We start from the raw sequence: 25,865 nt of genomic DNA, 5'->3' as shown, positions 1-25,865 counted from the left end.
TCTTGGCTCCTTTTCCTTTTCTTTAATTGGAAGAAAGATTTAATCCAACATGACTGCCTTATTCAGGGGATGAGAAGTGGGAAGCGTGATTCTTTGTTTGGGCAGCACCCTTTATGTCAGGTGTCTGATGAGGAGCAGGGGGCTAAGGTGGAGGGGAATGGCTTAGCTGGTGTTTGAGCCCTGGAAAAATAGGTCGTCATCCTTTGGCATCACATTCCAGTTCTTCCTTAAGGCGCTTGGGAAGAAAATTTTCCTTTGGTTCATCAGTCCATGTGTATTTCAAGGGAAATTCAATCCTTATGTTTCTGATTCATTTACACTTAACTCATCATAATATTTTGTAAGAGATGTTTCTGATCCAAGAATCCTTATAAGTCTCCTCAATGTAATCCATTTAGTGGGACTACAAGTCTTAAAGCCATGGTCTCCTCAGATTCAATAATATAATGGGTATTTGTTAAATGTTTACTATGTGCCAGAAACTGTACTAGGTACTGGAGAGACAAAGATAAAATTGGAATAGTCCCAACCCTGAAGAAGTTTACATTCTATTGGGATGATGGACACCAGGGTGGAAAGGGTGAAAACAACAGAAGCCCAGATAAATAAATAAAAAATATAATGATAATAAACATAATTTCAGAAGAAGCAATATATCAATGAGGGAGAATCAGGAAAGGTGTTTTATAGGAAATGGCACTTGAGTTGATCTCCTTGAAAGAGACTAATAGTTCTAAGACATGGAGATGAGGATAAAGAGTAGAGACAGCCTTAAAAAAGACATGTAAATGAAAGATAGACTGGCATATAAGGGAAACCATGAAAAGTCTAATTTGTTTGGCATAAAGAACGCATCAAGAATTAGGAACAGGAATAGTTACCAGATCTGTTGAACTGTTGACATATAGAACTCCCAGGTGAGGAAACTTCCCCTTCAAGTCAACAATTTAGAATTTTAAAGAGTTGCCTATAACAGAAGTGTCAAACATTCAGCCAGAGGGGTTATTATACTGGTAGGAACTGGATTAAAATGTAATTGGGAAGGGGCAGCTGGGTAGCTCAGTGGATTGAGAGCCAGGCCTAGAGATGGGAGGTCCTAGGTTCAAATCCAGCCTCAGACACTTCCCACCTGTGTGACCCTGGGCAAATCACTTGACCCCCATTGCCCACCCTTACCACTCTTCCACCTATAAGTCAATACACAGAAGTTAAGGGTTTAAAATTAAAAAAAAATTTAAAAATGTAATTGGGAGATATTGAAATAAAAATAAAATTTAATATAGATAATGTTAACATTTTAGGACAGATGGAGGACATAATTCTGAGTTCAAATACAGCCTCAGACACATAACTGTGTGGCCTTAGTCAGGTTATTTAACCCTGTTGGCCTCAGTTTCTTCATTTGTAAAATGAACTTGTGAAGGAAATAGGAAAGCACTGCAATATCTTCCAAAAGAAAGCCCCAAATGAGGTCACAAAGAGTCAGACATAACTGAAACAACTGAACAACAACAACAAAAACAACAATAAAAACCCTAGGCATATACCTTGAAGTTGCCTTCCCTTGGGAGTGGGGGGTGGAGGTTTATCTGGATAATTTCCATATCTGGTCACAATGCCTCACAATAAGCATTTTCAAGCTACATTGATGGAAGCAAAATATCCACAATAAGGAAGGTGATAATGTCAATCTAATCATTTTTGGTTATATACATTCTATAATTCTATGACCTTATGATTCTGGGTTATTTATATATGAATGTCTCATTACCTATAGAATGTGAAATAATTGTTGTGCTCAGGTTTTTTCAAGGTACATATGGTATAATTACTTGGGAAAATGAATCAACAGAATTTCAGAGATGGGAGAGAGCTCAAATCCATCTAAATAAAAATCCCCTCTTTGGTCAATGGCCTGCCAGCCCCTGTTTGAAGCATTCCACTGAAAGGAAACCCTGCCCTCCTCAAATGGTGCATTTCACTTTGAAGTAGTTAAAGTTCTTAGGAAATTTTCATTCTTTATACATTCTGTGTATTACTCCTGGTTCTGATCTGGAGAGCCAAGTAGAACAAGTCTGATACTTTTTTATGTGACAAGAACCTGAGAAGAAAAGACTCATGGGAGATGTGGTAGTTGTCTTCAAGTATTTGAAAGTCTGTCATAAAGAAGAGGAATGATACTTATTCTATTTGACCCCAGAGAGATGAACAAAAAATGGGTGGAACTTTCAAAATTTCTTAAGCTTCAGTTACTTATTAGCTATTTTTGTTTTGTCCTTTCTGATAAAAATCACATACAAAATCTCTGACAAAGGTCTAATTTCTCAAACTTATAAGGAACTAAATCAATTGTACAAAAAATCAAGCCATTCCCCAATTGATAAATGGGCAAGGGACATGAATAGGTAGTTTTCAAATAAAGAAATAAAAACTATCAATAAGCACACGAAAAAGTGTTCTAAATCTCTTATAATTAGAGAAATGCAAATCAAAACAACTCTGAAGCACCACCTCACATCTAGTAGATTGGTTAATATGACAGCAAAGGAAAGTAATAAATGTTAGAGGGGATGTGGCAAAATTGGGACACTAACGCATTTCTGGTGGAGTTGTGAATTGATCCAAGCATTCTGGAAGGCAATTTGGAATTATGCCCAAAGGGCTTTAAATGACTGCCTGCCCTTTGATACAGCCATACCACTGCTGGGTTTGTACCCTAAAGAGATAATAGGGGAAAATATGTTTACAAAAATATTTGTAGCCACGTTCTTTGTGGTGGCCAAAAATTGGAAAATGAGGAGATATCCTTTTATTGGGGAATGGCTGAACAAATTGTGGAATCTATTGATGATGGAATACTATTGTGCTAAAAGGAATGATGAACTGGAAGAATTCCATGTGTAAAAGAAAAATAAGTGAGCAATGTAAGGTGCAAGGAACACTAAAGAGACTCTTGTTTATGAAAAATGAACTATTTATTTAAATATACATAAAGGAAAAAAGGATTTCTAATTCTAAGGGATTCTAACTCCACCCAAATAAACTCCCAGGTCTCACAAGGAACTGCTTCTCCTATGGCTCACAGGCAACGTTAATCCTCCCTGATCTAACTAACCAAATTTATTCTATTCTAAATAAACCTAACCACTCTAACTCTCAACTTTGCCTTTAAGTTATAAAGATAACCAAGGCTAGCTGGTTAAGACTTAACAAGAATCAAGTTAGGACTCAGAGCCTTAGCAGACTCAGAGTCCAAACCAAAAACCACGTTTTGTTTGGTCTTTTCACAGTTTAAGCAATCTATAAACACTAACAGATAAATGAATTGTGTTTCCCAAGTTGGAAAAGAAAACACTCTGCTCCTTCAGGTCTTTCACTCAGATAGAGATAGAGAGGCAAAGATGTTACCTTCTCTAGCACTGAGAGAGAAAGCAGCTGCGAGTGGCTCCATCCACTGCCAGAAGCCCCTCCTGGAATGCCACACCCAGAGTGTGTAACTGTCATAGAAATAACTTATAAATGCCAACAGTTGAAATAACACTCTTTCTCAGCTCTATTTGAAACTCCAATTCTTCCTCAAGCAGCTTCTCTACTTCTTATCTTTAAACTAATAAAACAATACTTATTTTCTAATATCATCCTTATACATGTTAATTGGAACGACCTCCAAGAATTGATGCAGAGTGAAAGGAACAGAACCAGGAGAACATTGTACACAGAGACAGATACACTGTGGTAAAATCGAATGTGATGGACTTCTGTACTGGCAGCAATGCAATGATCCAGGACAATTCTGAGGGACTTATGGGAAAGAAGATTATCCACATGCAGAGAAAGAACTGTGGGAGTAGAAACACAGAAGAAAGATATTTCCTTGATCACATGGTTCAATGAGGATATGATTGGGGATGTAGATTCTAATTGATCACCCTAATACAAATATTAATAATATGGAAATAGGTCTTGATTAATAACACATGTAAAACCCAATGGAACTGCTCGATGGCTCTGGGAGGTAGGAGGGAGGAGGGGAGGGAAAGAACATGAATCATGAAACCATGGACAAATATTCTAAAATAATTAAATTAAAAAATTAAAAATCACTTGCAAAACAACAAATGTATGGGCAGCTGGGTAGCTCAGTGGATCGAGAGTCAGGCCTAGAGACACAAGGTCCTAGTTTCAAATCCGGCCTCAGACACTTCCCAGCTGTGTGGCCCTGGGCAAGTCACTTGACCCCCATTGCCCACCCTTACCACTCTTCCACCAAGGAGCCAATACATAGAAGTTAAGGGTTTAAAAAAAAAACAACAAATTTAGGCTTAACAGAAAGGGAACATGCTAACAATTATTGTTATTATTGCTGTTTTATCATGTCCAACTCTTTGCGGCCACATTTGGGATTTTATTGGCAAAGAAACTAAAGTGATTTACCATTTCCTTCTCCAGGTCATTTTACAGATGAAGAATCTGAGGCAAACAGAGTGAAGTGACTTGCCCAGGGTCGCACAGTCAGTGTGTGTCTGAGGCTACATTTGAACTCAGGAAGATGAGTTTTCCAGACTCCAGGACTGACATTCTACTTACTGTACCACCAAGGAGGGAAAAAAGGCAACTTCAGAAACCAATGGATTCACCCTCCCTAGACATCTTCAAATAAAGACTTAACTCCTCCTTTTCTCCATGTTATAATACAAATTCTTATGGAAGGTATGGATTGAACCATATGGAGCTTCAGAGGTTCCTCTCAGCTTTACAACTGTGTAATTCTGTGTGGCCCTTCAGATTACTGAAGGTCACTGTCAAGGCCCTTCTTAGTCTTTCCTTTTCTAATTTAAACATCTACATTGCCTACAATTAATCCTCCTATGGTGTGAACTTGAGATTCTTCACCAACTTGGATACATTGACAAATATACAATTCATCTTTTCAATATCCTTCAAAAAATTGGTTTGGACAACTGAATACCTTACTTGAGATATGGTCTGAAATGGATGAAATATATTCACACTAGAAGTTTCCTAATTTAAAATACATTCACTCTCTAAAAGCACCCTAACACTGCATTCATTTCTTGCCTTCTATATCAATCTACTGAATCAAATTGAGCTTGGAGTTCATTAAACTCCCCAGATCTATTTTTCTGAGTATCACCTTATTTATGGGAAATTATTTTTTAATCCAAATACATTACATTTTTCCCAATTAAATTTCATCTTATGTGAAACTCAGCATTGAAAACAAGTGGGTTCAAATCCAGCCTCAAACACTTCCTGGCTGTGTGACCTTGGGCAAGTCACTTGACCCCCATTGCCCACCCTTACCACTCTTCCACCTAGGAGCCAATACACAGAAGTTAAGGGTTAAAAAAACAAACAAACAAAAGAAGTCATTTTGCATTCTGGCTATGTCATGCTATATATTAGCTAGAACTTCAAACTTTGTGTCATCTGAAAATCTGAGAAGCTTATTATCATCTTTGTTTTTATTATAATCATTGATGAAAATGTTAAATATCACAGACCATTGGGGAAACACTATGAACTGTTCTCTACATTAATATCTAATTATCAATTATTAATAATCTATTTGGAATAATTCAAAGCCCTTCATAACCTCCTCCCCACCTATATTTCCAATATTACTATATCTTATTATCCAAAATGTACTCTTTGATACAGTGACACTAATCTCCTGTCTGTTCTACAAACAAGACACTCCATTTTGGGCCTCTGGACATTCTCTCTGGCTGTCCCTCCTCCACTTTGGCTTGATATCCCTGCCTTCCTTTAAGTCTCACCTAAAATTCTAATTTCTACAGGAAGTTTTCCCTAATCCCTCTTGATTCTTGTAATTTTGCTCTGCTATATACTATCTATCCTCTATATAACTTGGTTTGTATGTATTTATTTGCATGTTGTTTTCTCTATTCGGTTTTTAGCTCCTTGAGAACTGATATAGGGAAATTAAGAAATTAGTAAGTGAAGGTGACAGTCAGAAAGCAGAGTTCCAGAACTTTGGGTGAGTGACTGGCAGTGTGTCAGTTATTCCGTGGGACTTTCACCTGGATGGTGTTATCTGGTTTTCTCTCTCTATCCTGTGAATCATCAACCATCAAGTGTTCATTGGCTGGAAAGAGGTTGAGTTGTAGGTGAGACCTGCAGTGGTGGACTCCAGTGTCAAGAGCCTTACTCCCTCTCCAATTTGGATTTTTACTTGCTGTTACCAACTGGATTCCTGGAGAACAGGGTGTGTATTTCCCTCTTTATGTATGTCCAGTGGTTAGAACAGTGTCTGGCACAAAGCAGGCACTTAATAAATATTGATTGATTAATATTCTTTAGGTTTAGTCATTTAACCAGTTCTCAATAATGTAATTCTCATGTCATTGATCTAATAGCTCTCTCTATTTTGCAGAAGAATGTATTAAGATATTTTGTTTTAAAAAATTTCAACAATCTAAGCAAAGTAAATCTGTAGTAGTAACCCTGTCAAAATACAATACAAAATCAATACAAAAATCAATACAAAATACAATACAAAACAGAGCAGTGGCTCTCAAAGTATGGCAAGGACACTTGTGTTTCAAAATATGGCACAGACCCTGAAACCCTTTCAGAGGCTCCATAAGTCAAAACTATTTTCAAAATTATTTATTTAAATATTAACTAATTAAAACTATTTTCAAAACTATTGAACTATATGATATTAAGACGTTTCATTTCAAATACAGTAAATACTAATAAATATAACCCAAGTACACCAAAGTTCTTTGGGAGAGAATCATCAATAATTTTAAGATGAAAGAAGAAAGTTCTTATGTTGTAGAAGCTCAGAGATATATTAAGGATATTAGGAAAGAACACCTAAATGACCATGAAAAAGCACTGCGCTGAGTCCAAAGACATTTTAAATGCTTTCCCAACACTGATGAGCTTCAAGTAACTTCAAGTCTCTAGGCTTTAGTTTTCTTATCTTTTAACTAAAGAGTTTGAAAGTAATGATATTCAAGATCATTTCTATTATAGGGTTCACCCCATGTGAACATAGAGTCCATTAAAATGATCCTTTCCATTGTCTCCTAATTGCTCCCCTTCTCTGACATGGAAAGGAGAGAAATCAGATCTTTCAACTGCAGAGAATTATGGTGGATTTTTAAAGCATCAGTTCCAGTTTAAAATTGATCTCTGATAATGGTACTATGAAAAACCTATTCCTGGTAATAAACTTTAGGGGTGCTTCAAAAGTGACGGACATATCCCTCCATGAATAAGTACTAGATCCTCACTCTAAGTGTAGATGGCCTTTATCATGATGGTTAAACTCTAAACAAATGGAAGTAAAGAAAGTAAAGAGAAGAGAAGAATAAAGCAAGGGAGGCTACATTTCAAAATATAAGATTTTAAATGGTCAACCTGGAATACTACACATTTTTTCCAATACCTTTTCCATGGTCCAACACATTTCTGGGACTGTTTTAGAATTCACTTCTTTGAATATGTTCAGTGGGGGAAAAGACTTCATCCTTTGAGACTGTATTTAGCTGTTGGAAAAGATCAAAAAAAGTGATTCAGCCAAGTGTAATGAATGAGGTGAGTGATCAAGCTAGCTAAGTAATGACATATTTGTAATGAGGTGAGATTATAAAGTAATGGTGTTCTTACGTGGCTCATAAATTGCTTCTGAAGATGGTTCAAAATGAGGACTTCCAGAAATGTTTTGAGCAGTCAAATCATCTCTGGACTTATCTTCTCAAGGGAACCATTTCAAAGAATGAGACTCTTTTGTAGGCAGAGGATCTGATATGTATGTGGGGAAAAAAATTGGTTTTATGATTTTTTTTAGTTGCATTCTCTATTTCAAGTGCCTCGACAACATTTGGCACAGCTGCCTACCTTTTGGTTCAGTACTTTCTTCAAGCTACCCAGAAACATCCATAGCTCTAACTAAAATAGTCAGAATGTTGAATCTGGCCCCGTGGTGGCAAAATGGAAAGGGGCATTGCTGTTCATGGGAGCTGACAAAGTTCTCCTACCATTCAATGACTTCTGAGAGAATAGATGTGACTCCACAAATGGCTCCAGCTTCAAGGTTTGAGGGAAAGGAGAGTCCTAAACCCAGGCTTTGAGAAGGATCAGGGCCACTCATATAGAACTTTATGATAGTTATTTGCATGTATGTGCAATCTCTCACATGAAGAAAATTGTTAGTGCTGTAAGAGTTGATTATACGGGGATAGTTGGGCGATTGAGTGGGGTTGAGAGCCATGCCCAGAGATGGAAGGTCCTGGATTCAGTTCTGGCCTCAGATACTTCATGGCCCTTCAACAAGCCCCCTCTGACTCTACTGACAATTTTAACCTGATTTTACTGACATAAAAATGCAATTAAAACTCTATAAAACAGAGGGATAAATAGGACCATACTCCCTAACTTATTACACAATATTCATTCCAAGACAGAAGGTGAGGGTTTAAAAAAAGAGTCAATTATACAAACTCCAAAGTGTCTGGCACTACATATAAGAGATCAATAAATATTTGTTATAAGAATTCATGTATATAGTGTTTTAAAGCTTATAAAAACATTTTCTTTAAACTAATTCTATACAATAAGCACTGCAACTATTAATGACTCAACTTTACAGTTGAGGAGATTGAGGCTAAAAGAGGTCATTAGAATTGCCCACAGTCACAGAATTAGTTGATTCCAGTTTTGAGCCTAAGCCTCCCAACACAGTGTTATATACCACATTGACTCACATTCTTCAAATGAGTAAGAGGCAGAGGAGTGTAGGGAAAGAGCAAAACACTTAAAGATGGGTAGACCTGAGTTCAATTCTTGCCACTGATACAAACCATGTGACCCTGGAAAAGTCACTTCTCTGTGGGCCTCAGTTTCCTTATCTATTAAATGAGGGAGTTGGTCTCAATTACCTTTAAGATCACTCCCAACTTTAAACCTATGAGTTTATCATTGGAATAAATAATATTCGCTCTTTCTAAGAAACTCAAACATTTCCTAGGCCCTTCAACAAGTCTCCTCTGACTCTGCTGACAATTTTAACCTGATTTTACTGATATAAAAATGCTATTAAAACTCTAGAAAACAGGGATAAATAGGACCACACTACCTAACTTAATTTGTTTATTCATTATCATACCATAACAACAAAAGGTTATTTTATGGAACTAAAAAAAATGATGAAATTAATATGGAAGAAAAAATGGTCAAGAATGTCTAAAAAATAATGAAGAAATAAAAATGAAGCTGACTCAATAGTTCCAGATCTTAAATTATATTTGTAGTTTTTATATCATAATTGCAATGTATAATAATTTGGTATTAGTTAAAAAACAGAAAGATCAGTGGGATAGATACATAATATCTAGAAATAAATATATTTAGTATCCTAATATACAATAAACATGAAGACTCCAGCTGTGGGGATCATTATTTGACAAAAACTGCTGGCAAAATTGGACAGGAATGTGGAAGAAATTAGATTTAGACCAATACCTCATGCCTTATATAAAGATGAGGGCCAAACAGATATTTTCCTTGTTATAAATGGTCACATCATAAACAAATTAGAGAAAGAGGGAAAAAATATCTACCAGATTGAGAAAAAGTTTACAACCAAAGAAGGGATAAAGAGGCTCATAAAAGATAAAAATGTATAATTTTGATAATATAACATTTATGGTTTTTGCAAAATCCAACAAAGCTAAGATGAAAAGGAAAATATTTAATTGGGAAAAAAATTTACAGCAAGTTTCTCTAAAGAAGATCTCATTTCCAAGATAAATAAAGAATTAATTCAAATTCATAAGAAAAAGAGCAATTCTCCCAATGGCAAATGGTCTTAGGTTAGGAAAAGGTAGTTTTCAAGGAAAGAAAACTTGGCTATGTCCAAATCACTACTAATTAGAGATATGCAAATTAAAGCCATTCTGTAATTCTAACACATACCTATCAAAATGACAAAAATGACAAAAAATAAAAATGATAAATTTTGGAAGGATTGTGAAAAAATAGGTACATAAATGTACTATCAGTGGACCTGTGAATATGTACAATCATTCTGTAGGGCAATTTGGAACTCCTTAGGAAAAAAAAGTTATATCTCTTTTAACTCAACCATAACATTGTTTGACTTAGACCCAAACAATATCAAAAAATGAGAAAAATGTTCTATATGTTCAAAAGAAAATTATAGCAAATCTGTTTATAATAGCAAAACTAAGGCAATGGATGCCCATCAACTGAGGAATGAGTGAATAAATTGTGGTATATGGATGTGATGGAATACTACGGTGTTGTAAGAAATGAGAAGATGTAATTTAGAAAAGATACGAAAACACTTATATGAATTTATACAGAATAAAGTGAGTAGAGCCAGAAAAGCAATTTATACTATATGACCTCAGTATTATAAAAATGAACAATTTTTAAGACTTAAAATTTGATCAAGAATGAAGGGTAAAACCAGTGGAACAATTTCTATACTAATCACATTGCAAGGATAAACAACTTTGGAAGTTATAAGAACTTTGATCAACACGATGTTCATAATTCCAGAGCACCAGTGATGAAACATGTCATTCATGACAGAGAGAAAATAGATATAGGATGTGTAATGAAAAATATATCTTTTTGAAAAGAGCCATTTATGGAATTTTTCTTGATGATGTATATTTTTACTGGAAATTTATTTTTTCTTTCATTTTTTTGCAGAGGAGTAGGAGAGGGAAATATCTTTTAATTAATTTAAAAATAGTTACATATCAGCAAATATTTTTAGTATCTACTATATATACTGTACTAATAATAAACATGAAGACTCCAGATGCAGGAATCACTATTTGACAAAAGTGGTTGGCAATATTGGACAGGAATATGGAAGAAATTAGATTTAAAATAAATAAAGAAAAAATTAGATTTTTCTACAGATATGGAATTTTACATGCACTTTCAGATAAGGTCTTTGAATTATTTAATTTTTTATTTATTTTACTTTGTTAAAAGAGACTTCTCATGAAGTGTGGTTAACCTGTAAGTCTTTGTAATATTCAAAAAATGAATGAAGGGAGAGTTACACAGCTCAGTGGATAGAGAGCTATTGGGATTAAGTGACTTGCCCAGGATCACATAACCAAGATCCACAGGTCTTGAAGCCAGATCAAAAAGCTAACTATTTTGCTGAAGAACTCAAGCCTACTGAGGCAAATATAATCTGATGGTGAGATTGCTGCTTCCACATACAAATTCTGATCATCTAGGAGAAAATAGATGCAGATCTTCTTGATAGACATTGTGGATCTTTGTCTTGACACACATACTTCTATGGGAATGGTCCTATGGTTACTCAGCCTGGGTGTCTCAGTTCTTTTGTGGAGACAATCCACCCTTACTTGACAGTGGGATGGCCCTCCCACTGTCTTTCACTTGCCTTTGCTTGGTATCACACTAGCCCACATCTGGTCTTCTGCTGTAGCTACAGAGAGGAAGTCACTACTGTTCCCAGGAAACTCATGGGGCTGAGAATCATTGAAATTAATATGAAAAGCTTTTTTTCCTGGATGGGGCTTGTAGCCAGACTCCCTGGAGGAAGTCCATTTTCAAAGAAGGCATGGAGTTACAAGCCAAGACAGAACTTCATAAAATTCCTGGAGGAGTTTATTTTTCAGAGTGGGCCTCATATACTTACATGGAGCCTCTGTTTAATAATTCTCTAACTTTTAGGAAGCAGTACCATATATGGTACAAATTTAGCCCAGGACAGAGGTTCTAGGCATGGAAAGAAATAAATTATTATTCTGGAGGAGGCTGGGGTGGAGCTAACATGAAGGCACTCCAGTATATATTTTACTTAATGGCTTGATAAGTGGGAGAGAGAGGCATTTCTATTAAGAAATATCATTCGAGTGACTCCAAGCAGCAAAATCCCCATAAATTGAGCACAGAAATATATTCACAGGTAGTGATTTCAAGTCAGTTCTCATTGGAAGAAGGAACTTTCAAGGCTATTCCTGAAGTACCTCCTGGAAATACAAAAGCATAACTTGTTTTAGCAAGTTCAAATATATGAGAATTCAGATTCAACTTTAAATTTGGAGGTAAATTGTTTAATTTACCATGAAATTATTTTAATCTTTTGTTTGTTTGACAGGCTCATAATTCTAGAGTACAGAAGGACCTCAGAGTCCATTTTCATCAAATTGCCTCATTTTACAGATGAGAAAATTAAGGTCCAGAGAAGTTAACTGCCTTATCCAAGGTCACACAAAGAATATTTATGAGTGGCAGTTTTTGAGCCAAGTTCCTCAGACTCCAAAGCAATATTCTTCCCATTAAGCAATGATGACTTCTATACTCTTGTGGCTTTTATAAGTACTATGTAATATACCATGTAAAACGAACTTCTTATATACATACTCTGATGACACATAAAAATCTCCATTGTAAATATAATATTTTAATTTTGTAGGATATTCATGGCAGAAGGAATATGGAAAAAGGATAGGACAACTTGAAGTGGATAAGATGATAATAATGGAAGATGCTGAGAAGGATGCTATTGAACTCTAATTGTATATATGTTTTGATCTGGGAAAGATAGCATTAAAATTCTAGGTAGTAAGTAGAAATCCTGTTTTCAACCCACTTGACTATTCTATTATTTAATTCATGTTTCCATTTTTCCCAAAAGGATAACATGAGATACTTTGTCACATATTTTATGTAATTTGAATATAAACTTGTCTACAATATTACCCTGATCTATCAGTCATGATATCTTGTCAAAAAAGGAAAAAGAGAATGAAATGTGACATTTGTCCTTTTTCAGTCTTATGTTACTTTTATCATTTCCTTCCTTCCTACCTTCCTACCTTCCTTCCTTCCTCTCTCTGTTTCTGTTTCTGTCTCCTACTTTCTTTCTTTGTCTCTGTCTGTCTCTCTAATGGCACTATATGCCCAGTCTGAAAGTTCAGTAGCCATTCACAGATCTAATCCCACTTTTATCAGCCTAGAAGACTTGGTCTGCTCTATCTCCAAACCTACCTGGCTCAATCCTCCCTAGGCAGCTTCCTCCCAACTCCCAAGGTCTTGCCATATTAGTACCAGACTCAGTTTTGAAGCTCAGTCTCAGCTCCATTGCAACCCAGAGCATTAGAGCTCAAATAATCCATCAATCTCATGCACCACTACCCTTGGCAACATTTTGTTTTCCTAGATCTTTCAGAAAGTAATGACAGGTATTCAGTAATCATATGCAATAATTCTTTCAGTAGCCTGGGATATATTTTCTCTAAGCCTGGTGTCTTGAATTTATTGAAGGCAGCTAGATTCTGTTTTATAGCCTCTTCGCTTCTCTGCTAACCAGATTTTTCCATGACTCTCAAATCTCTCTCTACTCTCAATCTTTTATTTAAGCTCTAGATTTATATTTTCAAGTTTGTGACAGACATTGCCATCTAAATGTGTTCAAAGTCAAACTCTTCCTCTCTTGGCAACCATATCAGCTTCTCCTGTTACTCTTTGTGGTACCCTCATTTTCTCAGTCATCCAGTATTATGAGCTCTATTTTGAGTTATTTTACTTTTTATACTCATCTCTCCTTTTCCCACACATACTATCACTTGTCAAATCCTAATAATTCTGGCCACTCTGTGTCTTTTGCATATGGTCCCTCTTTTTCATTCCCATTGATGCTATCCCACTACCATTTTGAACTGTCATTAAATTTTGCATAAATTATTGCAAAAAGAATCATAGATATTATTTTGTTTTTTTTAAAACTCTTACCTTCTTTCTTAGAATCGATACTAGGTATCAGTTTTAAGGCAGAAAAGTTGTATGGGCAAGTGACTTGCCCAGGGTGACACAGCTAGGACGTGTGTGAGGCCAGATTAGATGGAGGACCTCCTATTTTCAGGCCTGGCACTCTATTCATAATCATAAATTGTAAGGCTGGAAGAGATCTTAAAGACAATTGAGTCCAAAACTTTCATTCAACAGATGATTAAATTCAACCAGAGAGGTGAAGTGATTTGCCTAGAATCACATAACTTTAAGGGTCTGAGGCAGAATTCGAATCCATGTGTTCCTGACTCCAAGCCCAGCTTTCTACTCACCATACCACTGTCCCTCTCTTATTGCTTTCTCTATTGGACTCTCTTTTCATCTAAAGCAAGGGTTTCTTTTTAAAAAATATATTTCTATATTTTCAATTCCATATTCTTTCCCTCCTTCTAGCTCTCTCCTACCAATTGAAAAGGCAAAAAATATGATATTCATTATATATATATGAAGTTGTGCAAAATATATTTTCATATCAGTCATGTTCTGATAAAAAGTAAACAAAGTAAAGAAAAAATAGCTATTTGTCTGCATTCAGAGTTTATTAATTCTCTCTCTCTAGAGAACTTTTTATTATGAGTCCTTTGGAATTGTGGGTCATCATATTGATCAAAGTAGCTAAGTCCTTCATACTTGATTATCTTTACCATATTGCTATTACTGTGTACACTGTGTAAGAGAGACAGATAGAAAAAGACAGAGCATAGGTATGCAGGTAGAGTAGTCCAACTAGAGTTTTTCTCAAACTTGTTACTTCCTATAAAAGAAATTTTCAAAAAAGGTATTAAATTAGTGATGGAGATAACTGATACTAATGAGCTATTAATCTGAGCCACCTGCCTGGACAGTTTATGGGTCAAGTTCATAGGTTATGATTGTTTTATGAATTATGGGACATAATCCTAGGAGACTTCCTTCACCCACTGAATTTCATGATTCTGGAATATAGTTCAGTGGAAAGATTTAGAGACAGAAGGGGCCATTAGAAGCAATCAGGTATAGTGTAAAGAAATATAATGGCAGCCATTTTGGGTCAAGAGTGCTAGACAGTTACCTGCGTAGAATGCAGAATGAACTGAGGTGTCGTGAGCTTGGTGTGAGCATGGTATGAGCCAGAGCAGTTAAAATTTGCCTATAAAAGGAACAGACATGAACAGATCTTGGTCTCAGTTTGGAGATATATGGGAGAGGGTGGAGAAGGATTTAGGTATGGCTTATTTTCTCTTTACTCAGAAACCAACTCTAGTTTACAGACGGATTCAACTGTATCCCATCAACCTCAGTTCTCTGATTTATTATCAACAAGAAGATCTGCAAAGAAATCTATCATCAGCAGGGTCAAGCCTTGACTTAGGGCTGAGGCCAGTCAGGCCTTAGCCAGGCTGTCAGCCAACCAAGATTCTTAATTAACAATAATCAATTGAAGATTCAACAACAAGCTATACAACTTAGATTACTTAGGAATCCCAATTCCCACTTTCCATCTTTACCCAGGTTCCCTTTCCCTAAACTTTTCAACAATCAAACCATCTTTCCAAAAAGCCATTTGCCTGTGAATTCTCAAAGGTCTAAGAGGAGGTTTCAGTTGGCAGAATTCCAGCCAGGAAGGGTTATTTCCAATATTTCTTTAAACATCAGTTAAGATTAAATCCGCAGTCAGAACAAGCTAATTAGTTAATTAATTAATTGGTTAATTAATTAATTAATTAGTCTTTATAGACCAAACATTCAGATCTATAGTGTTTCAAGCTAAGGAATATAGTCACCATCATCAACTTACTGGAGCTTCAGTTAGGACAAGGGTCAACTGTGTTCCCCAATCAGATGATTCCTTAGTTCAGGCTGTTAGCCCTGGGTTACTATTCTGTTATCTTGGTATTGGAGTAAGAAGATTCCACACATTCTCTTACTGAATCAGCTGTATTTGGGTTGACCTTTGAGATCACTACTATATCTAGGTGTCCCATTAGGATCTCTCAACAACATCCAATTAATAACACACCAACTACCAAGATTTACATAACAATAGCCATCTCATTTTATTATTTATGTTTAAATATCTCATTTAAAAATTATTATTTGTTTATTTTAAGTCTTTACTTTTTATATTTGAATTCCAAATTCTCTCCCTTCCTTCCACTTTCTCCCTTATTCCCCAGAGAAGGCAAGCAATATCATATCAATTATACATGTGAAATAATATAAAACATATTTTATTAGCTATATTTTTAAAGGAAAGAAAATAAAAGACATGAGAAAATTATACTTGAGTTTACTTTTATAGTTCATCATCTCTCTAGAGGCAGATAACATTTTTTTATTATGAGTCCTTTGGAGTTATCTTGAATCATTGAGTTGATCAGAATATCCAAATATCTTTATGACATTGCTATTACTGTGCATCATGTTCTCCTGCATCTTCTCACTTCACTTTGCATCAGTTTATACAAGTCCTGGCATATTTTTTCTGAAACCACCCCCTTCATCATTTCTTATAGCATAATAGAATTCTGTCATAATCATATGTCACAACTTGTTCAGTCAGTCCCCCAACTGATGAGCATCCTTTTAATTTCCAATATTTTTGCAGCCACAAAAAAATTGCTATATTTTTATACCGATAGGTCACTTTCCTTTTTCTTAGATGTCTTTGGAATACATACCTAGTAGTGGTATTGCAATATGCACAGTTTTATGCCCTTTTGGACATAGTTCCAAATTTCTCTCCAGAATATTTTGATTATTTCACTACTCCACCAGCAGCAGTTCATGAGGGTGCCTATTTTCCCATTCTTTCTCTCCAGCATTTGTCATTTCTTATAGGTGGTACTTCAGAGTTATTTTAATTTGTCTTTCTCTAATGAATAGTGATTTAGAACATTTTTATATGACTGTATATAACATTGACTTCTGAAAACTGCCTATTTATAATATTTGCTCATTTATTGATTGAGAAATAACTCTCATTTTTATAAATTAGATTTCATACTATACTCAGTATATATTTGAGAAATGAGGCTCATTAAAAAACAACTTGTAAATTTTTAATATCAGGAAGGTTTCGTTGATAATTTATTTATGCATGCAGTTTAGGATCTTTCTTTGATCAGATAGTCCAATAATTCTTAAATTATCTCTCCTGGATCTATTTTCCAAGTCAGTTGTTTTTCCAATGATATCTTCTGCATTTTCTTCTATTTTTCATATTTTTGAGTTTTTAAAAAATTTCTCATGAGGTGATTAACTTCCACTTGCTTAATTTCAATTTTTAGGAAATTGTTTTCTTCAGTGAAATTTTGTAGCTATTTTTCCATTTTGCTAATTCTGCTTTGTTGGAAGCTCCTTAGTGAATTTTTGTGCCTCTTACAATTAGGACAATTATGTTTTTAAAGATTGTTTTCTTCGTTATTTTTTGTGCTTCCTTTTCCAAGCTGTTAATTCTCTTTTCATAATTTTCTTGAATCATTGTCATTTGTCATTTCTTTCCCCAGTTTTTCCCCTACCACTCATCTTCTTCAACTCTTTTATCAATTCTTATTGTGTTTTGGTTTAATTAACATTTTTTTCTTTGTGGCTTTGCTTGTAGCTGTTTTCACACTGCTGTCTTTGCTGAGTTCATGTCTTGCTCTTCCCTACCAACATAATAGCTTTTTAAAGTCAATTTGTTGTTGTTATTCTTCTTCCTCTTGTTTGCTCATTTTTCAAGCTTATTTTTTTACTTGGACCTTGCTCACATGGGGATGGGGGAGCACTTTCCTGAGCTTCAGATTTTTTCATTTGGCTATTTTCAGAGCTAGTTCTGGGCTTCTGCAAGTTTTCAGTGCTTCCAAAGTGATGTGATCCTGGGAAAGATATATTGTCACTGATTTCCTACTCTGCACTTTGGTCTTTTTAGAGGAAGAGACCCTAATTCCTTGTAGCCATAAGCATTAGCTCTCCTCCTTGCCTTTGAACTATAACCAGGGCTCTTACTTCCTTGTGACCAATCACCAGTGGAACCCTAGAAGTGCAACCCAGAATTGTGTGTGAGCAATACAGTTACTAATCAGCACTAGCTATAACCAGTGCTGGCAAAAGGTCTCCTATAATCTCTTTCAGACCAATTGTTCCATACCCTTACCATCTCTGGGCTGAGAGCCCCAAAAGCTGTTGTTGCTACAGTGTGTGTAGACTCCAGATAGACCTTCATCCTGGTATCATAGACTTCTTTTACAGACCTCTTAAGTTTCTTTAGACTAGAAAAAAAAATGTCTAACCCCAACTTTTTGTTGACTCGACCACTTCAAAATTTACATTGAGGCATCATTTTAAAGTTGTTTTGAGGGGAACATTAGGAGAGTTCAGCAGTTTGGCTGACTCTAATCTGCCATCTTGGCTCTGCCTCAACATCTCATTTTAAAGATGAAGAAATTGAGTCACAGAAAGGTTGTGACTTGCCATGGGTCCTGGAGGTTAAGTACCTTATGTAGGATTTGAGCAATCTCCCTAACACTAAGTCCAGTGTCCCAGTGCCAAGGAGTTGTGTTAGAAGCAATCCCTGGAAAAGTTATCATTTTTGTATGTTATATTTAATGTTCAGCTAATTGTTTGCTCAAATAGATGAAATGATTACTTTTTTGTAATTAAATAAAAGTATTGGAATATAAATTCAAATTTTGAAAGCTTATTTGTAGGATCGTCTGGACCACTCTAGAAGCAGCCAGGATGATGAGTTTCATAAGAATTTCATCATGTTTCCACATAGTTGTTATTTCTTCTATTGGGTCTTTGTATTTTTCAGACCTTTCATTCCACATAGTCAGAGATTATGAGTACTTGGTATAGCAACATCTTTTAAAAAAACATTCTTCTTGAATTTTTATAAATCAGTGTTATGTCTAAGCAATTATAAGTAACTATTTTGTCTCTGTGGTTATCCTGACAAAGAGTATTATTTCTTCATTGGATTCTCAAAGCTTTTGGGGGGGTGGAAGATAACATTTTTCATGCTGGGATTTTGTCGTCCATCATCTTATTAAGGTTAGCAAGTTACAGGTATATAATAGCTATTTAATTATGTCTTTCTAGACATGTAAGAATGCAAAATTTTTACCAACTACAATTATATGTGGCAATATATGCTATTTTCTTGAAAAATCTATATCAATCAGTAAGTCTGGGCTTCTAAAGGATTAACTTTCTATAATTTCTGATAGCAATGATTTGGTCCTAAATCACTATCATAAGTCTCTCCCTATCCTGTAAACAATCCACACAACTCAAACATTTGCTCCATGTTTCTTTGTTGACATATTCCTCTGGATGTTGCCCATTAAGGGTCTATTGGTCTTACTCTGAAAAGTTAAATGAATATTGATTATTTCCAATTAGTCCATGTTATATGCATATTGTCAACCTATTATATTGTTCAGTGAAGTGCTACCTATCTAGGATGATTTTTTAAAACTCTTTATCATATGATCCAAGAACACTTATCATGGTACTTTCTCCTTTTGACAAAGAAATATTAATCTGCCTTCAGATGTATGCTAATATCATATGAATTTTTAGGGGGTGGGAATGCTTTCTAAATCCAATTAATACCTATGATAAAAGCTTTAATTGCTATAAATGTGTTTTTCTCATTTACTTTTGACTTCAAGTTGCCAGTAAATCTCTTAATTATCATCAACCTTATATCTGATGTATCTTGCTTGAAGAAGACCAAATCATTTATAAATAACATCTTCATCTCTTTTTATATTTTATATACAGTCAAGCCTGAGGCCTTAGGTATAATTTTCCTTAATATATTTTAAGAATTGTAACTAACGTGAGACAAAACTTGGTATAGTAATAGAGAATTAGCCTCAGAACCAGAGAGACCTACTGTATTCAATATGTGTACCTCTGACGCATATTGGCTGTCTGATCCCAAGTCACTTAAGCTTTTCAGTGTTCTAGGTAACTCTAAGACTACAAGTTGGAGAGAAGGTTCCAGACTGTACCAGTAAAGTACTTCTTCTGGTAGTCCTCTATGCCAATGTGATCCCAAGTCTAGCATTTATTTCTATTGTATTTTTATTACTACAAAGAATCCATTTATGGTCACTTAATTGTATATGCAATTGTGAGAAAGGAGAAATATCACAATGTCTCAGATATGACAATCAAAAGACCTGGTTCAAGTCCCAGTTCCAGCATATCCTACTTTTGTGAATTTGATGAAATTCCTAAAGTTTTCAGAACCTCAGTTACTTAAATGATAAAAATGGAAACCATGATACCTTACAGAGAACAAAGTTGAAATCTGGCCTAAGGCATTTACTAACTGTGTAACACTAGGTAAGTTATTTAACCTCTACCTGCTTCAGCTTCCTCACTTGTAAAATGGAGATAATAACAGCATCTACCTCCCAGAGTTGTTGTGAGGAAGAAATGTTAAATATCCTTTAATGAAAAATTAAAACCCTTTGTCAATGCCAGATCTGGAAAGAACTTTAGTCAGGTCATCAATGCACATTCATTAAGTGCCCACTACTTGCCAGGCACTGAAATGTTAGGGATACATAACTGAAATAAAACAAAATCAACTCTCCCTCTCCCCCGAAAAATGTCCCTCCTTTCAAGAAGTTCACGGACTAGTGGGGAGATGACATGCAAAAAAACCTAGTATATACAAGATATAGACAGGATAAATCAGACATTTATCCTGCCTTAGGGAAGGCTAATATTAGTTGGATCCAAGATAGGCTTCTTATAAAATTTGGGATTTTAGTTGAAACTTGAAGGAAGTCAGAGAAGCCAGGAGGTCATAAGAGTAAGATGATAATTCCAGGAAATGGTGAAAGCCAGTGAAAATGCTAAGATTCAGGAGATGGACTGTCTTGTTCAAGGAACATCAAGGAAGTCAGTTGTCTTTCGACTTTGGAGTACATGGAAGGGAATTAAGAAAATTAGATAGGAAGAGGTCAGCTTATGAAAGTCTTAAAAAACCAAACTGAGAATTTTATATTTTATCCTAGAGGCTATAGGAAAATCACTGGACATTTAGTAATTAGGGGTGGGGACTAACATGGTTAAACCTATGCCTCAGGAAGATTAATTTGATGGTTTATTTGGGAGGCAGACTGGAGTAGAGAAATACAAGGCAGAGAAACCTACTAGTAGACTATATTAGTAGTCCAGGTATGAGATGATTAGGACCTGTACTATTAAGGTAGTTTAGTGTTAGAGGAGAAAAGAGATGTATATAAAAGATATTCAAAAGAAATCTTTGGACATCATTTAATCCAAACCCCTTATTCTTCAGAAGGAGAAACTGAGACTGACTAGCTCATAGGGTTGTTGTAAATCAAATGAATTAATAATGGTAGTGAAAGATCTTCATACAGAAATAATTGTATATATTCTGGATATCCTGGCCATAATTGGCCTTGTTTCTGGCCCTGCTCCTCTGATAATCTCAGAATACTAAATGAACAATCATTAGTTAGAGTCAACTTAGTGTTCTAATAAGAGTTTTTAGTATACCTTCTGCTTGCATCTCAAATATCATTAGATTTTCCGAGATATGCAATTCACCCTCCTTTATGATCAAGGTTCAACATGTCATAAACAATGTATACTTGTGCTTCATCCCAAACACCAAGGCACTTCATGAGGGAATGTCACCTAATCTGACTTGGTTGTCTCCCTCCTCACCCTTCATTCCTGGTCACACAGTCTCTGTTCCTTTAAGGCATAAAAATTCTGGACCACTTCTCTTCAGGCAGTCAGACTTTGCCTGCACCTGCCTCCCAGCCATTCACTCAGTAAATTCCTCTACTTTTAAATATTTCTTGGAGCCTGGTAATTCTTTAAGAGCATACCCTCTCAAACCAGATAATATCAAAATCTCCCTCAACATTCTCCCTCTAGCTAAATATACCTTCCTTGCTTCTCCCATGTTTTAGGAAAAATGGGGTCAGGGAACATGCTGGGTTGTCAGTTGACATTCTGAATCCAAGCAAAAATATCCAAGTTGCTCTCCTCTCCAATCAGCAACCTTCAAACTCTTCAGGGACTATTGGAAAACAGACTAAAGCAAGAAGAATACATGTTCTCCACAGGAGAGATGAATAAATACAGCCAATTTGCATATAAAATCCACCTTTCAAAACATTTATCAGGATAAAGAAGTTATAAGGAGGCTGCTGAAGAGGCTAGAAATGTGGTAAGAAAATTCAACATCTACTTGGAAAAATGAATGTTAAACAAATGACCTCATGTTCAGATATTCATCAGAAAGAAAGCTACAATAGGCGTTTATAGAAAAAGATAATTGAGAATGGAAAAATGGAAAATTTCAAGAGGGAGAGAAGCAGGGATTGATATAAAGAAAGATAAAGAGAAAGAATCTCAGAGTTGGAAGGGACCTCATCTACCATCTAATCCAACCCTTAGACAAATGAAAAAATAATCACAACGTGCTTGAAAAGTGGTCAGCTAATCTCACCTAAAACCATCTAGTGAAAGGGAAACTCTAATGTCCCCAGTTAGTTTGTCCTTTCTGAGAGAACTCAAAGTAATAGAAAGTATTTCCTTACATTTAGTCAAAATCTGTTTTGATGCAACTCCCATCAGTTCTTCCTAGATCTGCCCTCAGACAACTGCAACCAATTAATCGACAAACATTTATTAAGCACCTATTAATATGCCAGTCACTGTGCTTAATGCTGGGATACAAAAAGAGGCAAAAGATAGTTCCTTTCTTGAAGCAGTTAATAGCCAAACTTCAATTGCTTTTCTATCTGATATTCCATCAAATACTTGATGGTAGCTTTTTTTGTCTCTCTTCAATTTTCTTTTGTCCCTATTAAGTACCCCCAATTCCTTCAATCAAACCTTAAGTGGAATTGTCTTCAGTCCCTCCACTCCCCTGATTACCATCTTCTAGACCAGTGATTCCCAAAGTGGGCGCTACTGCCCCCTCGTAGGTGCTGCAGAGATCCGGTGCAGGGAGGTGGTGATGGCCACAGGTGCATTTATCTTTCCTATTAATTGCTATTAGAATTTAAAAAATTAATTTCCAGGAGCGCTAAGTAATATTTTTTTTTCTGGAAAGGGGGCAGTAGGCCAAAAAAGTTTGGGAACCACTGAGTAGGACAGATTTCAGCTTGTCAATATATTTCCTAAAATGTGTTATCCATAACTGAGTCATATAACAGAAAATGAGTAAAGTACAAGAGGTTATTATATTGGCTTAAGAAAGAGGGAGATGAGGAATTAGGAGAGAGTGAAGAAAGAGAAAAGATTTGGGGCTACACAAGGGCAAATAACTGCCACAAAACAACAAATTAATGACTTGCCCCTTAATAAAGTTACAATAATGATGACTGAAATTCATATATACTTAAGTTTTGCAAAAGATTTTACATGAATTATCTCATTTGAGCCTCAAATATTTTTTGAAGTGGGTATTAGAGATGCTATAACTCTTTAAAAAATGGCTGAGGCTCAGATACCTAGCTAGCAGGCAGTAAGGGTAAGAATAGAATCCAATCCTTTAATAAGTCCAGAAATCTGTCCACTATATCACACTGTCTCTCAAACCCAGAGTACTTTTCTGAAACATAAGCACTTCTTAGCTTAAACCCTCTGCACCTCAATTCCTTTAAGTGCAAAATGATAATGATAATATTTATGCTACTTCACTCATAGTCTTATTGGAAATCTGGCTTTTTAGAGAAGAGGGAATCTCACAACTGGAATTGAGGCAATGGAGTCAAAGCCTGTAGTAGAGGGATTAAAAAAAACATTGATGCTATCCACTGGTATATATATTTAAATAAAAAAAGAAACAATATGTATAATCAGAACAATTAATCCATGTTGTTGTTGGGTTATTTCAGTCATGTCCCCATTTAAGGTTTTTTTGGCTAAGATACTGGAGTGGTTTGTCATTTCCTTCTCCAGTTCATTTTACAGATTAACTGAGGCAAATAGGATTAAGTGACTTACCCAGGGTCACACAGTTTGTAAGTGTGGCCACTAAGTGAGTTCAGATTTGAACTCAGGTCTTCCTGACTTCAGACTTAGAGCTCTATCCATTTTGCCCTATAGCTGCCCCAGTTAGCCCACAGCCTCCCACAACAACACTGTCAAGGCAATTGAAACTACTGTCTACTAGGGTTTCATGTTTCTTATAGTCATACAATTATAGAATTTTAGAACTGAAAGGGACCTTTAAAGCAATGTAGTCCAATCCATAACAGAAAAAGAATCTACTCAACAAGTTGCCTAGAATGTGAGTACCTTGAGAGTAAGAACCATCTTATTTTATTGTATTTATATCCCCAGTGCTTAGCACAGTGCGTGGCACATAGTAAATACTTAATAAATGCTCTATATGCCTGCCCACCTATCATCCATTTGTAGCTATCCATCTCTCTATGTCTCATCTCTCTGTCCTTTTATCTATCTATCCATTCATCTACCTATGTATCAATCGATGTATCTACCTACCTATCCATGCAGGTGAAGAGCCTGCCAGGGAGGGGCAAATCATCACTTCCCAAAGCAGTGCCCAGCTCTAATTGTTAGAGTTTTCCTTTATATCAAACTTAAATACTTTACAACTTCTGTACATTGTCTCTAGTTCTGATCTCTAGGTCCAAGTAGAAGAAATCTAATTTTTTCTTCTGTATGATTGTCCTTTAGCTACTTAAAAACAGCTGCCATGTCTACTCGAAATCTTTTCTTCTTTCAAAGTTTCCCATTGAGGTTAAGGGATACAGATTTTATCAACATAAATATATTGAAGGGAGTAGAGAATCAATGTGATTTACTCTATCCTGTAGGGACTACCAGACCTGCCCAAAGAACTTGAATCTATTGGGAATAAACTAGTTTGTTTTTCTGGACAATATTAGAATTCTCCCTGTATCTGATAGTGGGGGTGGAAGGTGAGAGAAGAATACAAATTAGAATAATTAAAGAAAATGTAAGTATTGACTCTAGGAATAGCATAATGAAATAGAAGAATTGCTAGACTTAGGGATCAAAAGATCTGTGTTCAAGTCCTGACTTTACCACTTATTTGTGAAATGATTCTGGACAAACTTGAAATCTTTATGTGCTTCAGTTTCTTCAAATGCAAAATCAGAATGATTATACTCATACTACTAAATTCATAGTGTTAATAGACATCTAACATATCCCTAGACTATATCAGATGGCATCTCCTTAGGAAGGATGCTAGGGAGTTGTCTCCCAGAGAATTATGATGGTAATTTAAAGGAAATGCATTGAAGAGACAGGCTAAAAAAACATGAATAGATATATCCTGTAACTGGTTCCAGTCAGCTAGATTTTTTTTTGCCTGTAGAGGGATTTAAAAGACTGGCAAGCTTTAGGTATAGTCTTCTTTGCCTCAATGATTTTGGGGAAGGTCAAGAAGCAATGAAGACAACGGTATCAGTGATTCTGTTAGTTTAAAGGCCCCAAGGGCTCCTTGTCACTTTGTCATTCCAGAATTCGAGTTACTCAGCCAGCACAGCACTGATGCCCTGAGAAACAAGAAGCGACTTTCAGGAACCCAGCCAAGCTGTAACTGAAATTTAATTTCTTTTTTTTTTAAACCCTTGTACTTCGGTGTATTGTCTCATAGGTGGAAGATTGGTAAGGGTGGGCAATGGGGGCCAAGTGACTTGCCCAGGGTCACACAGTTGGGAAGTGGCTGAGGCCGGGTTTGAACCCAGGACCTCCTGTCTCTAGGCGTGACTCTCACTCCACTGAGCTACCCAGCTGCCCCTGAAATTTAATTTCTGCTAGCAGTCATTCAACTTCTGGACAAGAACTTGGTGGAATGTTATGACACTGGAGTGACTGATAAATGTGTGGATGCTGCTGCAGGGGATACAGCAGGGATATGTACCCCTCCCTCCCTCCCTGACGTTTTTGAGAATTGAAGCTGAATGGCTAAGGAAATCCTTAAGTGTCACCCTTGAGTTGTGAAGGTGAACACTCAGGACCCCTCAGGT

The sequence above is a fragment of the Gracilinanus agilis genome, chromosome 4, assembly GCF_016433145.1.
Source record: "Gracilinanus agilis isolate LMUSP501 chromosome 4, AgileGrace, whole genome shotgun sequence".
In the NCBI taxonomy this organism is placed as follows: Eukaryota; Metazoa; Chordata; class Mammalia; order Didelphimorphia; family Didelphidae; genus Gracilinanus; species Gracilinanus agilis.
The sequence above is the reverse complement of the archived record's forward strand: the minus strand, read 5'-3'. Positions refer to the sequence as shown.